Source organism: Grammomys surdaster, unplaced genomic scaffold, assembly GCF_004785775.1.
Source record: "Grammomys surdaster isolate TR1022 unplaced genomic scaffold, NIH_TR_1.0 316, whole genome shotgun sequence".
NCBI lineage: Eukaryota > Metazoa > Chordata > Mammalia > Rodentia > Muridae > Grammomys > Grammomys surdaster.
Genome location: NW_021604735.1, coordinates 130126 through 145480, shown reverse-complemented (window position 1 = coordinate 145480; position 15355 = coordinate 130126). Strand labels below are relative to the sequence as shown.

The following is a 15355-nucleotide window of genomic DNA, read 5'->3' as shown; positions in this document are numbered from 1 at the left end:
GAGTCGGGCGGCGCCTAGCCTGGGAGGGAGGGGCGCGCAGGAGGCGGAGACAGTCCCAAGTCAGAGTTTCCCCCCGCCCCATCTCCCAACACCCTGGAGCCCGGGCTTCTCTGGGAGGTGGGTGGGCAGGGGAGCTGATTGGTTCCTATGCTACTGAATAATTCATTGGTGGGGGGTGCCCGAACTGAGCCTGTCGGGAAGTTAGGAGAAAGTTTGCAAGAGGGGGAGGGGCGGCATGTGTGGAACTTAGGGACTGTCCAGGGGTGCTGGGTGTCTCGTGCCTACCCCTGATTGTGCACGTTGGGGCAGTAGCCCAGGAGCCCTCCGGACTGGCTTGAACCTATCAGGCCTCATAGATCTGTGCGTAAATGCGCACGCCCCACACAAAAAGCCTGCTTTTACCCTGCTGCGGGACCTGAGATTCCACATCTGGATGCGCCCCCTGCCATCTAGTTGAAGCTGAGGATTGCATTTGGCAGGAGAAGGTTAAAGCTTTGCTTTTGGGTAAGGAGAGCTTCCCAACGGACCTCCATACCTTAAGCAATAATCCCAGCTTGGATATCTCCGGAGCGAGCGTTCACACAACCGTTGCGTGCACGTTAAGTACTGGAGATCCACTCTGCGAGCAGCCCAACCCTGGAGAAAGTGCTTTGAAACCCAAAGAAGTATAGAAAATGTAAATAAAAGGCAGGCGTGTCAGAGAGGGCGAGGAATCTCCGTAACACCTCATTTCATTTTTTTTAGGAGGGGGACACTTCCCCACTGCCTGCAGCCTTGACCTCCAGGGCGGGGGTAGGGAACGCTGTGGCTCTTTCCTGAGGCTGTTTCCTGTCTGGCTCCCGGGGGCCCTCGGGATGGCTGGGAGGGCCCTTCCTCTCATTTGCTAGCACCCTCTCTCATCCATCAGTTTGAGGGGAGGGTCCAGGAAAGATGGTCTCCCAACTACATAGGGGCACCGGTAGTGCGGGGCGCAGGATGGGTGGATGAGAGAGGTGGCGCTACCGAAGTCGGTCCCTTAAGGTCTGCGGTAAGGAGACTTTAATTTAAGGTAATTAGTACAGGGTCTGGAAACTCTGAGGTAGGAGTCTGGGGCACCTGGGAGTCTGCCAAATACCCTAAGCACACACACACACCCCAGCGGACGCGGGAGACCAGTGATGACCTCTTGTCCCTGTGCACTTATCTTCCTGAGGCAAGTAGTGCTCCCCACCCCCCTGCCCTTCCTCACTGCCCTGCCTGGGTCCCGCTCCGGGGTGGGGGGTCAGCCAGGGCAGGAAACAGCCGGCCTGGCTGGAGCCAGGCTGACCGGCTAGATCTGGGAGTCCCCTCCTCCTTCCCCATGCAGACTCAGGCTCCCCTTCTCTTATCCAAAGACACCCTCTTTTTGCAGCTATCATTCTGCATCCGGGTCCCCCCAAGTCTTTCTGAGTCGTGGCTCGTTCTCACCCTAGGAGCCACCATCAGCAGCCGGATTCAAGCCTTTGATTGCTTAAAAGTTTCTCATTTAGTGGGATAAGCAATTCATTAGTACGCAGACAGGATTAACGCCTCGATAGTGGAGAGACAAGCCTCGTGGAGAAAGGTGCTGCACCCGGCCGGAGATGAAAGAGCCCGCCAGACTAGCCCACAAGCCTAAGATAGTGTATCAATAGGAATGAGTCCTGGGCTGGCCTCTCTGCTGCTATCAGTAGAGAGTTTGGAAAACAGCTTCTCTAGTACCCAGAAAGCCCTGAGTTCCACCCCCATTCCCTGCATAGATCCAATGTGGTCATACTCCCACAACATGGAAGGAAAGGGGGACCAAGCTGCAGACTGGACTACATTGCAAGACTTACACACACACACACACACACACACACACACACACACACACACAGAGCTGGTGAAAATCCCGTGATTTCCCTTTCCCATGCAAGTGACGCCCCAGGTCTTTACTCCCCTGGTCAGGAAGCACCCTCCATTTACCCTGTGTGTATGAGGTCATTCCTTCCACTCTCTGGACCACCAGAGGCTCCTGCTGCCAGCACCAAGTTGCTCAGCTGTCTGCTGCAGGTGAGAACTCCCGTTAGCCCAGAAGCAATGTTTGTCCCAAAGAGACCCAACCAAATCCTTAAACCTTTTTTATTTTCCCTTCTCAGTAGTAGGGCACTTGGAGGAACAGAGAGATGGCTCTGTGGTAAAAATGCCAGCTGCCAAAGCGGACAACTTGAGTTTGAATTCCAGGATAAACATAGTAGAAGGAGAAACCTGATTCCCAGAAGTTGTCTGTCATCTGACCACCACGAGAACACTGTAGCATTCACCAGCTCCCAGCTAACGCAATAAATATATGAATAAAAAATATAATTATGAAAATTCTGAAGGCACTGGAGAGACAGCTCAGCAGTGAAGGGCACCTGTTGCTTTCTGTCGAGGATGTCTGGGTTTGGTTCCTAGCACCCACGTGCTGGCTCACAAGCATCCGTAACTCCAGTTCCAGAGGATCCAATGCCGTCTTTGGACCTCTGTGGGCTCTAGGCACATATGTGGCGCATAGATACATGCAGGTAAAACACTCATGCACGTAAGACAAAATGGAATAATCTAAAAAAATGAGAACAAAACAAACTATGGAGCCCTTCACTGATTTCACACTGCCAGTGTTAGCAGTCACCTACGTTTCCAGCTGACAACAGTAGGGAATTCTCCCACACCGACAGGCCAAACAGTCTCCCTGAGTAGAAATAACATTAGGAGTCTTTTTTTTTCTTCTAGCTCAAACAAACCTCAATATTTTTTTATACAGTTGAGCATGACCTTCAACATTTGATCCTCCTGCCTTCAAGGCCTGAGTGCCAGAGTTACAGACATGTACCATCCCACCAGATTTATGAGGTGCTCAGGATTAACCATCCCCCCAAGCCCCCCAGCTTCAGGTATGCTAGTCTCTCTCTCTCTCTCTCTCTCTCTCTCTCTCTCTCTCTCTCTCTCTCTCCACTGAGCCACAACCCTGTTCTAAGAGTCCCACTCCCATTGTGACAGTTTGTTGTGAGCCCTCACAGAGATAAGGCTTTTCCAATATGTCAACTGGGCTTAGTGGGACAGGCCTGTAATCCCCAACACTCTGGAGGCAGAAGAGAATGCTGGGATTTTGAGACCAGTTTGCCCTGCCTAGTGAGTTCTAGGCCTGTCAGTAAAATCTTGTCTCAAAAAAAAAAAAAAAAAGATAAGGGGGGGGGGGGGGGGGGGAGGAGGCATGAATAAGAATGAAAAATATAATGACAAATGTATACATATGGAAATGTCATAACAAAACACTTTACTTTATAGACTAAAGTGAAGCTGGCAAAATGGCTCAAGGGGTAAAAGGGCTTGTTTGCTTCCACACCTGATGACCTGCGTTGGAGCCCCAGGACCCACCACACAGTAGGAGAGAGTCTCACAAACTTGTCCTCTGATCTCCATACACACGTGTGAGTACACACCCATAGACACACACATACACACCCCAAACGTAATAAGAACGAAACCCAAAAATCGATAAGAACAAAGCAGGGGAAACGTTCCTGCACATTTGAAATCACAGAGAACAGACTAGCTGTTAAACGTTAAATGGTGTCCCCACGTCCGTGCAGCCTAGCCACTCCTCTCTTGGCTCACTTAACCCGTGGAGTCCAAAGTTCCCTGCGGCTTAAACTACAGCACCCCTCACCTGTCTGCTGCTTCCCTTGTTAATGAATACCACCACTTTAAACGGATTTTTCTTGGTGGTGGTTTTCAGTGTGTGTGTGTGTGTGTGTGTGTGTGTTGCACTCATGTGTGCTCTTCTCTGCATGCAGAGGCCAGAAGCTGATCACAAGATCACAGGTGTTTTGCTCTATTGCTGTTAACCCTGTTTTTCCTGACAGAACTTCTCACTGAGCCTAGGGCTCCCTATTAAGGCTGCACTGGCTGGTCTGAGAGCCTTAGGGACTCTGTCCATGCTCCCTCCCCTTCCCCATCGTGCTAAGGTCACAGGTATGTGCCACCATGGCTTTTACACCTGGCGCAAAGCATGAAAACTCAGGTCCTCATGTTTGCATGGCAAATGCTTCACCCACTGAGCCATACCCCCAAACTCCTCACCCCACCCCACCCCCCTTTTGCTCCCGTTGAGGCTGCCTCACATATCCCAGGGTAGCTAGAAACCAATGTAGCTGAAAATGGCTTTTAACTCCTGGTCTCAGTGGCGCTATTACAGGCATGCGCCACCTCACCCGGTTTATGTGGAGCTGGGGATTGGGAGATTGAACCAGGGCTTTGTGCACAGTGGGCAAACACTACCAACTGAGCTACGTCCTCAGCCCGGAACGGTTCTTCGGTGAGTCATGGTAGGTAGGACAATACTTGCAGTTAACTGGAATGGGACAGCCCTCTTTTTTAGCATCATTTTTCGTTGTTAAGTACCAAGACAGCGGCTCACATGTCCCAGGCTTGAACTCTTGGTGTAGGCAAGGGTGACTCTGAAAACCTGATCCTTTTGTTTATACCTTCCACAGCGCGCGCGCGCGTGCGTGCGCGCGCGCGCGCGCACACACACACACACACACACACACACACACACACACGAATTTGATAGGGCCAGGCATGGAGCACTTGGAAGGCAGAGGTAGGCATTAGTTCTGTGAATTCAAAGCAACCTAGTCTACAGAGTGAGTTCCAGGACAGCCAGGGATATGTATAGATCCCCTGTCTCAAAAAAGCAAAAACCCCACAAACATAAAAAAGAGTTGGGTAGAGATATTGACATTGCTAAAATGAATTGTAAATCTCAAAGAATTTTTCCTGTTTTTGAGACAAAGTCTTGATATGGAGTCTGGGCTAATCTTGAACTCATGATTCTCCTGCCTCCACATCCACTGAGTAGTGGCATTGCAGGTATGTGGCATGCCCTCTCAAGTCCTTTTTCAAAGCATTTGTCTGATGTCTAGTGAAAGCATGTGCATGCACACACACAGGGGACAGCAAGATATGAAGATCAGATATGACTTGCAAGAGTTAGTTCTCAGGGCTGTGGAGATGGCTCCCTGGTTAAGAGCAACTGTTGCTCTCACAGAGGACCTGGGTTCAGTTCTCAGCACTCACATGATAGCTGAAAACCATCCTTAACTACAGTTTGTGGGATTCTGCTTCCTTTACTTATCTTCATGGCCACCAGGCATATCTGTGATGCACACACACACACACACACACACACACACCTTGCATATATATATATATATATACATATATATATATATATATATATATGCAAGATGTTCTCCTCCTCTCCTTCAACCATGTAAGTCCCAAGGATCAGATTCAGGTCATCAGGTCACGCAGCTTGGTGGCAAGCACCTTTACTGGCTAAGCCATCTCAGTGGCTCTTTATGTTTGTTTGAGAAAAGGTCTCATGTGGCCCTGCCTGGCTGGCTTCAAACTCTGTATATAGCAGAAGCTGGCTTTAAACACCTGCTTTCTGCCTTCCAGATGTTAGACTCATAAGCTATGAGCCACCACACCCAGCAAACAGTACATATCTCACAGGAAAACAAAAAGAATACAAAATAGAAATAACATAGAGGCAGCTGGTGACGTGGCTCAGTAGCAGGTCGAAGGCCTAGCCTGTACAGTCCTGTGTTCTATGGCCAGCACAACCAATAGCAAAACCAAACCACCACCAAAGCATCTCACACGAGGAATGTTTACAATAAATACTGTTTTTCTAGATAGTATAATATGTATGTCAGAGATTATCACTTAGATGTTTATAGGGGCTGGAGAGATCACTCAGCGGTTAGAAACTCTTGCTACTCTTGGCAAGGACCTGGGAGTTTGGTTCCCTACACCCACATTCGGCACAGCTCACTACCACCTGTAACTCCAGCTCTGGGAGATCCAATGCCCTCTTCTGGCCTCCTCAGACACCTGTACACACATGGGAATACACATGCATGCATGCACGCACGTGCACACACCAAAAATAAAAATTAAGTTAAATTATGAATCATTTGCAGGGTCAGAGAGAGGGCACAGTAATTAAGAGCACTGGCTTCTCTTCAGAGAACCTAGGTTTGATTCCCAGCACCCATTCAGTGACTCATAACTGTCAATAATTTCAGCTCCAGGGGTCTGCTGCCCCCTTCTGGCCTCCTGGGGCATTGCATGCACATGGTGCACAGGCATACATGCAGACAAAACTCTCATAGCATATAAAATAAAAATAAATACCTACCTTCCTTCCTTCTTTCCTTCCTTCTTTCCTTCCTTCCTTCCTCCCTCCCTTCCTTCCTTCCTTCCATTTTTGTTTGGTTGAGTTTTTTTGGTTTTGTTTTTTTGTTTTTTGTTTTTTTTTTTTGAGAAAGAGAGAGAGAGAGAGAGAGAGAGAGAGAGAGAGTGTGTGTGTGTGTGTGTGTGTGTGTGTGTGTGTGTTCTGTGTAGCCCTGGCTGGCCTGGAACTCACTCTGTAGACCAGGCTGGCTTGGAACTCAGAGATCCACCTGCCTCTGCCTCCCAAGGTGGGGAGGGCGGGAGGGAGCAAAGAGACTGAGTCCTGTGTGGTCCCAGTGCCACTGCTGAGGACCATGGAAGGACACAGTCTCAAAGAGGTAGGAGATGCTTCGACAGACATTAGACCAGTGTATAAACAGATTAAAAGAAAACAAACCAAACAGTGGACGCTCTGGTTTCACTAGGAGGCAAAACAAACAAACAAACAAACAAACAAACAAAGCCCTGCCAGGTACAGTTGGTTTCTTCTGTATTCCCAGGGGGACGTAGGTCTCTGGGAATAGGAGCCTTCCCGGCCACTTTCCTAATGGAGTGTCCAGGAACAACTTCAGCTAAGGACCATGCACTGGAACTGAAAAACCGCACATAAAATTGTGGAGATATTGGTCTTCCAATGTTAAAAAAAAAATCTATGGGCTTGAGCGAGTGTTGGAGGGAGGTGTGTCTGGTTCCTGGTGGCCTCCAGAGTATAAGAGGCAATTGAACTTCAGTTGGCGGATAGAGATAGAACACAAGACAGGTTAAAGGGATTAAATTTAAGCTAGGAGTGGGCAGGCGTCCCAAGTGTACTATGTACACGTCTTCCAGGGGGCAGAGTTTGAGATTGTTTGCCTATGGGAAGACACTGGCTATACCTGTAATGTTGTTAAGCTAAGAATCTACAGCTTAAAAGAGGTGGACATTCATGTAGCCCTAAGGAATACGGTTTACCCTAAGAAAACAAATGCTGGTCGACCTTTGGCCCTAAGCCAAACTAAGCATCCTTTAGCTCACCCCTTCAAGCCCATCAGAGGCCCTGTGAGAACACCCCAAGTTTAAAATAACAGCTGTTGCATGTTGGTTGTGGTGCACGCCTTTAATCCCAGCACTTGGGAGGCAGAGGGAGGCGGATTTCTGAGTTCGAGGCCAGCCTGGTCTACAGAGTGAGTTCCAGGACAGCCAGGGCTACACAGAGAAACCCTGTCTCAAAAAAAAAAAAAAAAAAAAAAGAAAAGAAAAAAAGAAAAACCAAAATCCAAAAGGAAGAAAAAAAAAAAGAAAGAAAAACAAAAGTTGTAGAACTCAGACAGAAATGCCCCGTTAGGACCCCAACTATGCTGCTGGTACCGTGCTGGGATTGAGACCCAGGACAAGCAGCTGAGGCACATATTTTACATACCAAAGTGGACCTGGCCTTCAGGTTTCCCAGCATCCCTCAGTCCCTATCTGGCATATTCAACCCTCGACCCTGAACTCTCCATTTATATACACATATATAACATTTTATATAACATAATAAATATGAATAAACATGTAGATAATTAGAAAAAATATTTATGAGGCTGGGCTCAGTGGCTAAGACCACTTACTGATTTTGCAGAGGACCCATGTTTGGTTCCTAGCACCTACACAGTGGCCCACCATCCCCCGCAACTCCAGTTCCAGACCTAACACCTTCTTCTAACCTCCAAGAGCCTTCATATATACCTGCAGGCCCACATGCATGCCTGTTTCCTGTAGCAGCCAGGAGATTTCGATGGATCCCCTGGAACTGGAGTTAGGAATGGTTCTGAGCTACCATATGCATGCTGAGAACTGAAGTCAGATTCTCTATGAAGCAGCAAGCCCTCTTAACCACTGCACCATCACCCCAGCTCCTACTTCTTAGTTTCTCATCTGTGTTTGTTTGTTTGTTTGTTTGTTTGTTTGTTTGAGACAGGGTCTCTCAGTGTAGCCCTGGTTGTCCCAGAACTTGCTCTGTAGACCAGGCTGGCCTCGAACTTAGAGACCTGCCTCTGTCTCCAGAGTACCGGGCTTAAAGGCATGTGCCTTTCTAATTTCTATGATCGCTTGACCCTTGCTTAAAGCAGAGGGTTCACGATGGTTATCTCTCTAATCCTACTTTTCACTGTGGGATGGTGGCTCAGGACTTTGCATGGTTGTTGTGTTCATGTTCACCCTATGTTAAAAGGTTCCATTAGCCGGGCGGTGGTGGTGCACGCCTTTAATCCCAGCACTTGGGAGGCAGAGGCAGGCAGATTTCTGAGTTTGAGGCCAGCCTGGTCTACAGAGTGAGTTCCAGGACAGCCAGGGCTATACAGAGAAACCTTGTCTTGAAAAACAACAACAAAAAAAAGGTTCCATTATACCTGGATAACATAATGCTAACCTAGTGGTTTACAGGCTTAGAGACCCATTGGAGACACTTGTGAGTATACTTTCAGCTAGAGAGATGGCTCAGTGGTTAAGAGCACTGGCTGCTTTTCCAGAACACCTGAGTTCAATTCCCAGAACCCACGTGGGAGTTCACAACTGTCTGTAACTCCAGTTCCATGGAATCCAATATCCTCACACTGACACAAATGCATGTAAAACACCAAAGCACGTGAAAATTTAAAAGTCATAGGAGAAAAAAAAATGAGAAATCAGTTCACAAAGGAATGCAAGTGCCAGGTGCAACTGAGAAGCACTAGGTTGAAACACCAGCGCCCCACATATCAGCCTGAGATGCTTGAGACTTGAGATCTTGAGACCAAAGAGAAGCCCGGAGGAGTGGCTCCAGTCGTTAATGGCAGCATTTGGGAGGCTGAAGCAAGAGGACTGTGGAGAGTTCAAGGGCAGCCAAGCTAAAGAGTGAAACTCTGTCTCAATAAACAAACAAACAAACAAACAAACAGACTCCTGTAATCCCAGCAATGGGAGGTGGAGGCAGGAAGATCAAGTTCAAGACCACCCTTGAGTATATATTGAGTTCAAGGACAATCTGACCTCCGTGAGACCCTGTGTCAGGACATGAAATAAATCCAAAAGTAAGAAAGGACTTGGAGACAGGTTAGTGGACAAAGTGCCCACTATACAACTGTGAGGACCTGAGTTCAAATCCACAGAACCCATGTAAACAGTCAGATATGGTAGTCCACATCTGTATAGCTCTACCGGGAGATGACATCTAAAGACAGAAAATGTTCCAGAAGCTTGAGGGCCAGCTATCCTGGTGTGTACATTAGTGAATGACAAGGGAGACCCTGTGTGAAACAGGGTAGAAGGTGAGGACAAAAGCCAGAAACTGTCCTCTTACCTCCACATGAACACCATAGTGCTTACATATCCATATTCATACACACAAACATGCATATACACGTAAACACCCCCCCACACACGTGCACACACGCGACACACACACACACACACACACACACACACACACACACACACGGCTGGAGAGATGGCTCAGCACGCTGGATCCCCAGGCCCCACATGGTGGACGGAGAGAACCAACTCCCACAAATTCTCCTATTACCTTTACTCACAAGCCACAGCACAGGCTCAAGGCTGCATTTGAGCGTGCTCAAGCACACACATAAAGTAAATAACATTTAAAAAAGAGACACATGACCTATCAAAGGCACTGAGACCAGCTGACCCACTGTTTCTTCTGTTGGTGTCAGCATGGAGATGGGTATCCTGTCCCTCAGCCCTGTCTCACTGCCAGGAGTCCAGCCTAAGTTGGGGTACCATTCTTTGGCAAGGCAACACTTTTTCTTTTACTATTCCCCCATCTCTGTCTGTCTGTCTCCCCTTCCCCTTTCTTTCTTTCCTTCTTTCTTTCCTTCTTTCTTTCTTTCTTTCTTTTTTTTTTTTTTTTGAGACAGGGTTTCTCTGTGTAGCTCCTGGCTGTCCTGGAACTCTCTCTATAGATCAGATTGATCTTGAACTCCAGTGATCTGTCTGCCTCTACATCCTGAGTGCTGGGATCAAAGGCCTGTGCCACCACACTGGTGCATGCAGCCTAAGCTAAAAGGGGCTGGTTCACTGCCTACCACTGCAGAGAAGCCTCTCCACCTTGCCTTCAACCTTGTCAGGGAGAAGGGACCTAGATGCTGTTGGGTTATCAGAGTAGGGAGAACCTATTGGAACCTGATGGAGGCAGAGCTATCTGGTGTGTGTGTGTGTGTGTGTGTGTGTGTGTGTGTGTGAGAGAGAAAAACACTGGAGTTCAAGAACAATCAGAGAGAGAGAGAGAGAGAGAGAGAGAGCGCATAGTGTAGAAGAGGAGGGAGGCTGAGAGACTAGGGCCAGAGTTTAAGGTGGTAGAGGATTGGAAAGGTGGAGTAAAGGGAGGGTGGAGGAGAGTTAGTGGGAGGCTCATTGTCCCGGTAGGGAAGTCTTTTGTTTCCTCTCTTCCCTTGGCAGCCTGTCAGGATGTGAGGCCAAGCCCCCCCCCCATGCCAATATCTCCGGCCCCAACCATTAGACTGCTCTTTCCTTTACTATTGTGTTCCTGGTGGGAAAGGGGGCGGGGGCAGGGGCCGGCTGGAGACTAGCTCTGGTATGACTATGAGAACTATTAGTGGTTAGGGGCTAGGTTACCCGGAGTTCTAGAAAGACCTAAAGAACCAGAGCTGGCCAGGTCAGCTTGGCCGGGTAAGATCTGTGTTGGGGAGGGGCAGGAAGCCAGGCCCGGGGTGGGGCCACCACAGAGGGTAGCAGGTCGGGCCAGGGGGAGGTAGGCTGGGTCCCAGAGGAGATGACGCAGGGCTTCAGGCGTCTCCCAGCCCCCACTATTCTTGCCTGGGAGCCAAACAGCACACCTGAACCCCAAGATTGCCCCCACCCCCTCCATTCCCTGAGGTTGACATCACCCCACCAAGCTTGCAAATTCAGGTGTCCTGGGCTCTCTAAGGTCCAGTTCCCTTGATGAACTCCCTCCTCCCCGGGATCTAGTAGGATCCATGGAAGAACCCTGGAATGTCATCCCTCCCCTCTGCTCCCTCCTGAACCTTTTTTTTTTTTTTTTTTTTTGCTCCATCAGCTGTCCTGCAGGAAGGGCGCCCTGCTCGGCTTCGCCTCCCTTCCCGAGCCTTTTGTTTGCTGGGTTTTCAGGAAATTGAAGGGGTGGTGGCCAAGGGCTCATCTGCCCTAGGGACCTGGACATGGTTGTGGGTACGGACAGAATCACCAGACTCTGGGGAACTCACGGTGGGAGGGAGGAAGGATTCGGGGCATCGCCAGGAAATTAGTATATGAGGTCTCGTTCGGAGTTCCCGAGTTGATTGGACTTCCTGATCGGACATGGAAAGGACAGATTGTGTGTGTGTGTGTGTGTGTGTGTGTGTGTGTGTGTGTGTGTGTGTGAATGAGAGGCTGGGCTGACATGAAGTCACTTTAAAAAGTTGGCAAAGTGTTGACACAAAGGGGGAAGAACAGTTACTGAATGCCGCAAGTTCATCCTCCTGCCTTGGGTCCTGGGACTCCGGAGAAGGCGGAGGTAGCCAGTAGTCAGACCATGCCACCCCTGAGGTTTAGGTGGTTGGTTTTTTGTTTTGTTTGTTTGTTTTTGTTTTGCTTTCTTGCTTGCTTTTCCTCTTTTTAAAAAACTAGGGAGACGGACATCCAGCACGTAGACCCAGAATTCCCGCCTTCCCAGCATACAACCGCAGAAACCACGCCGGTGTGGACGCTCTAGCCCTTCAGCGCCTTCTCGTTGATTGTCCTCTCTGAAGCTACCCAGGGCGCCGCCACATTCCCTTCCTTGAGGGCGGAGCCTGTGCAGTCACGTGAAGAGTAAGACTGGCTTCGGCTTACAGTGGAGTGGGGGAGTCAGAGTTTCTACCACTGCAGTCTAAAGGAATGACTATTGTTTGTTTGTTTGTTTATTTGAGACAGGTCTGGAGACGCAGTCCAGACTGTCCTTGAACTTGAGGTCCACCAGCCTCTGTTTTGTCAGTGCGGCGATGAGCCAGCCACCATGCCCAGTTTGAGGTTGGTGTGCGTCTTAATTATGAAAAGGGAAAAGAGAGACTAAATATCTAGATTAATTCTGTGTTGTGGTCTTGGACAAAGCGTTTCTCTTTTAAAAATTCTTTATGTATTTGAGTGTTTTGCCTGCACATGTGTGCCCCATGTGCACACACCCTAAAGAGTTCAGGAGAAGGCGTCAGCTCCCCTAGAACTGGAGTCATAGATGTTTGTGAGCCACCATGTGGGTCCTGGGAACCAAAGTTGGGTCCTTAGTAAACACAAGGAGTGCCCTTAACTGCTGAGCTATCTCCCCAGCCCCAGGCAAAATATTTCGCAACTGACCTATGTCAGTATCTGAAGTCGAACAGAATTTGACCCAAAGGTTAAGGCAGCAAAGGGTACAATGCAGGACAGGGGCAGCTGCTCCGACAGCTAATCTTCAATGTCAGCTTGACAAGATCTAGTATCACCAACGAAGCAAACCTCAGGGTAGGTTTGTGAGGGATTTTCCAGATAGCTTCACTATCTGGTGGGGAGACACACCCTCACTGTCACCTGGCATCTATGGGGACTGAATGAAAAGAACTGAGCTGAGGACCAGCATTCATCTCTCTCTGCTTCCTGACTGGATCCAGTGTGACCCTGCGTCCTCCATGCTCCAACTGTGACGAGCCTTGGGTGCTTTTGTTATGGTAATGTGAAAGGAATACAGAGATCAAGACTCCTCTTGCAGTTCCAGCCACCCTGAGGACATTTGCTAGCCCAAGAGAAGCACAGTCTTCTTTGTTTGTAACAAAAGCAGCCCTTACATCTGAACAGCCACCTCCACGGCTGTTATCATAACCCATCAAGGCGTTATCTTTACCAAGGCAGACTAGTCAGATTTTGACCCAAAGGTTAGGAAGGCAGCAAGGCACGCAGATGCAGAACAGGGAACTTGGTTCCCAGGACACACATGGTGGCTCACAAGCATCTGTGACTCCAGATCTAGGTGACCTGTTGCCTTTGCCTGAACTCCTTGGGCACCGTGTGTGCATACGGGGCACATACATGCAACTGTGTGGCTTTGGGAGGCTCAGAGTGTTAATTAAAGTGAAGCTAATTGGGATGGATATGCTCTGCCATGCTTTTAAGCCCAGCATTCAGGAGGCAGAGGCAGGACAGAGACCAGGACAGCCTGGTCTACAGAGTGAGTTCCAAGACAACAGAGACCCTGTCTTTAAAACAAGAAAAGAAAGGGCCGGGCAGTGGTGGTGCACGCCTTTAATCTCAGCACTTGGGAGGCAGAGGCAGGCGGATTTCTGAGTTCGAGGCCAGCCTGGTCTACAGAGTGAGTTCCAGGACAGCCAGGGCTACACAGAGAAACCCTGTCTCAAAAAAACAAAAAACAAAAAAAAAGAAAGAAAAGAAAAAAAAAGAAAAGAGAAGAAAAAGCCAGAGGGTGGCAGCTCCTCTCTCTTCTTTCTCAGTGCTCTGAGATAGGTTCTAATGTAGCCCATGCTGGCCTCAAACTCTCTATGTGGACAAGGATGCCCTTGAACCCTCACTCCTCCTGTCCCAGCCTTCTGAGTGAATGGTGAGATTACAAGCATGAACTACCATGACCAGTATAGTTTTTTTTGTTTTTCCTCTCTTCCAGGGAGAGAGGCTCATTATGAAAGGAATGCGACCCTGCCCTGGTAGGCTGACACTGGAGTCGATTCTGGGTTGCTTACTGAAGACATTTCGCTGGATGAAGTTTTCCCGTGGTAACAGTCAGAGGATATGCCCTAGTGCTATAATAATACAGGTGTATTTATGCCTCTGAGTGCCAGCAGGAGGGTCAGAAGTTCAAGACCTACCTGGGCTACATAAAACCCAGTCTCAAAAATAACAAAAAACCACACTTGAACATAAACAAGAACAGCCAGATGTGGTAGACCTTGCCTTTCATCTCAGCCCTTGGGAGGCAGAGGGAGGTAGATCTGTGAGTTTGAAGCCAGCTAGATCTACAAAACAAGTTCCAGGATAGCCAGGGCTACATAGAGAAATCTTTTGTCTTGAAAAAGTCAACAAACAAACAAATAAACAAACCATAACCAAGAAGGCACAGGACAGGAATGGTGGGGAGATACTTATAATTCAGCCCTTGGGAAGCAGAGGGCAAGAAGCCCAGGCGTTCAGTCATCCTCAGCTGTGCAGCCTGGGTTACCAAGAGCCTGTCTCACACAGACACACTGGGGACCAGAGCACAGCTATGCAGCCTGGGTTACCAAGAGCCTGTCTCAGACAATCACAGACACACTGGGGACCAGAGCACAGTTTGTATTGGCATGGTCAGCGTGGAGGGAGCCACATCCGAGCTTTTAGAAATTTCAAAGAAAAATCGCCAAATATTGTCTGAAACATGGGTAGCAAGGATGCCAAATGTAACCTTGGTGGAGCCACAGCGGGTGTGCCCGTCTGTGTCCGAATATGTTGATACGCATGAGAAGGCTAGGTCAAACGTCCTTCCCAGTAACTTTTTACTTCATTTCTCTTACTGAGCCTGGAGCTCGCCAGCAGCTAAGCTGAGCCCCAGGGATCCTCTTGTCTGCCTCCCCAGCATCTGGCCTTTTAAAATTCTTTTACATGAGTTCTGGGGATCAGAACTCAGGTCTTTGTGCTTGTATGACAAGCCCTTTTGGTAAGTCTGAGCTCCAGCGTCTCCTATGGGAATGTGAGACTCTGTAACTGTGTTCATTTCTGGAGGACCAAATACCAGGGTGACCATGAATCTCTACATAATGTGTCTTCAAGGGGGACCAGTGAGATGGTTCAGTGAGTAAAAGTCTTTGCTGTTCTTGCAGAGTACTCAGATTCCGTTCCCACCACCTATGTGGTGGTTCACAGCCATCTGTACCTCCAATCCCCTGGGATCCAGCACCCTCTTCTGACCTCTGTGGGCACCAAGTATGGATGCAGCGCACATACATACATGCAGACAAAATACTCACAACATTAAAAAAAAACTAAAAAAAAAACCCCAAACCGTAAGCTTCCCACCTTCAGTTCCCTAATCTAATAAAATCACAATGGTAGCAGCATGCACTCATAGAAGGGTTATGCATATTTAATCCAATACCGTGTGAGGGGAAAAAAATCACTG

General features: G+C 48.7%; 1 long non-coding RNA gene across 1 annotated transcript; it reads left to right on the top strand.

Annotated features, from left to right (window-relative positions):
* Positions 1 to 269: 269 nt before the first annotated feature.
* LOC114629791 lies at positions 270 to 14814 on the top strand. Its single transcript, XR_003712722.1, has 6 exons — positions 270 to 504; positions 2786 to 2915; positions 3310 to 3452; positions 11869 to 12051; positions 12154 to 12249; positions 13868 to 14814. It is a non-coding gene; the product is annotated as an uncharacterized LOC114629791 (long non-coding RNA).
* The last annotated feature ends 541 nt before the right edge of the window (positions 14815 to 15355 follow it).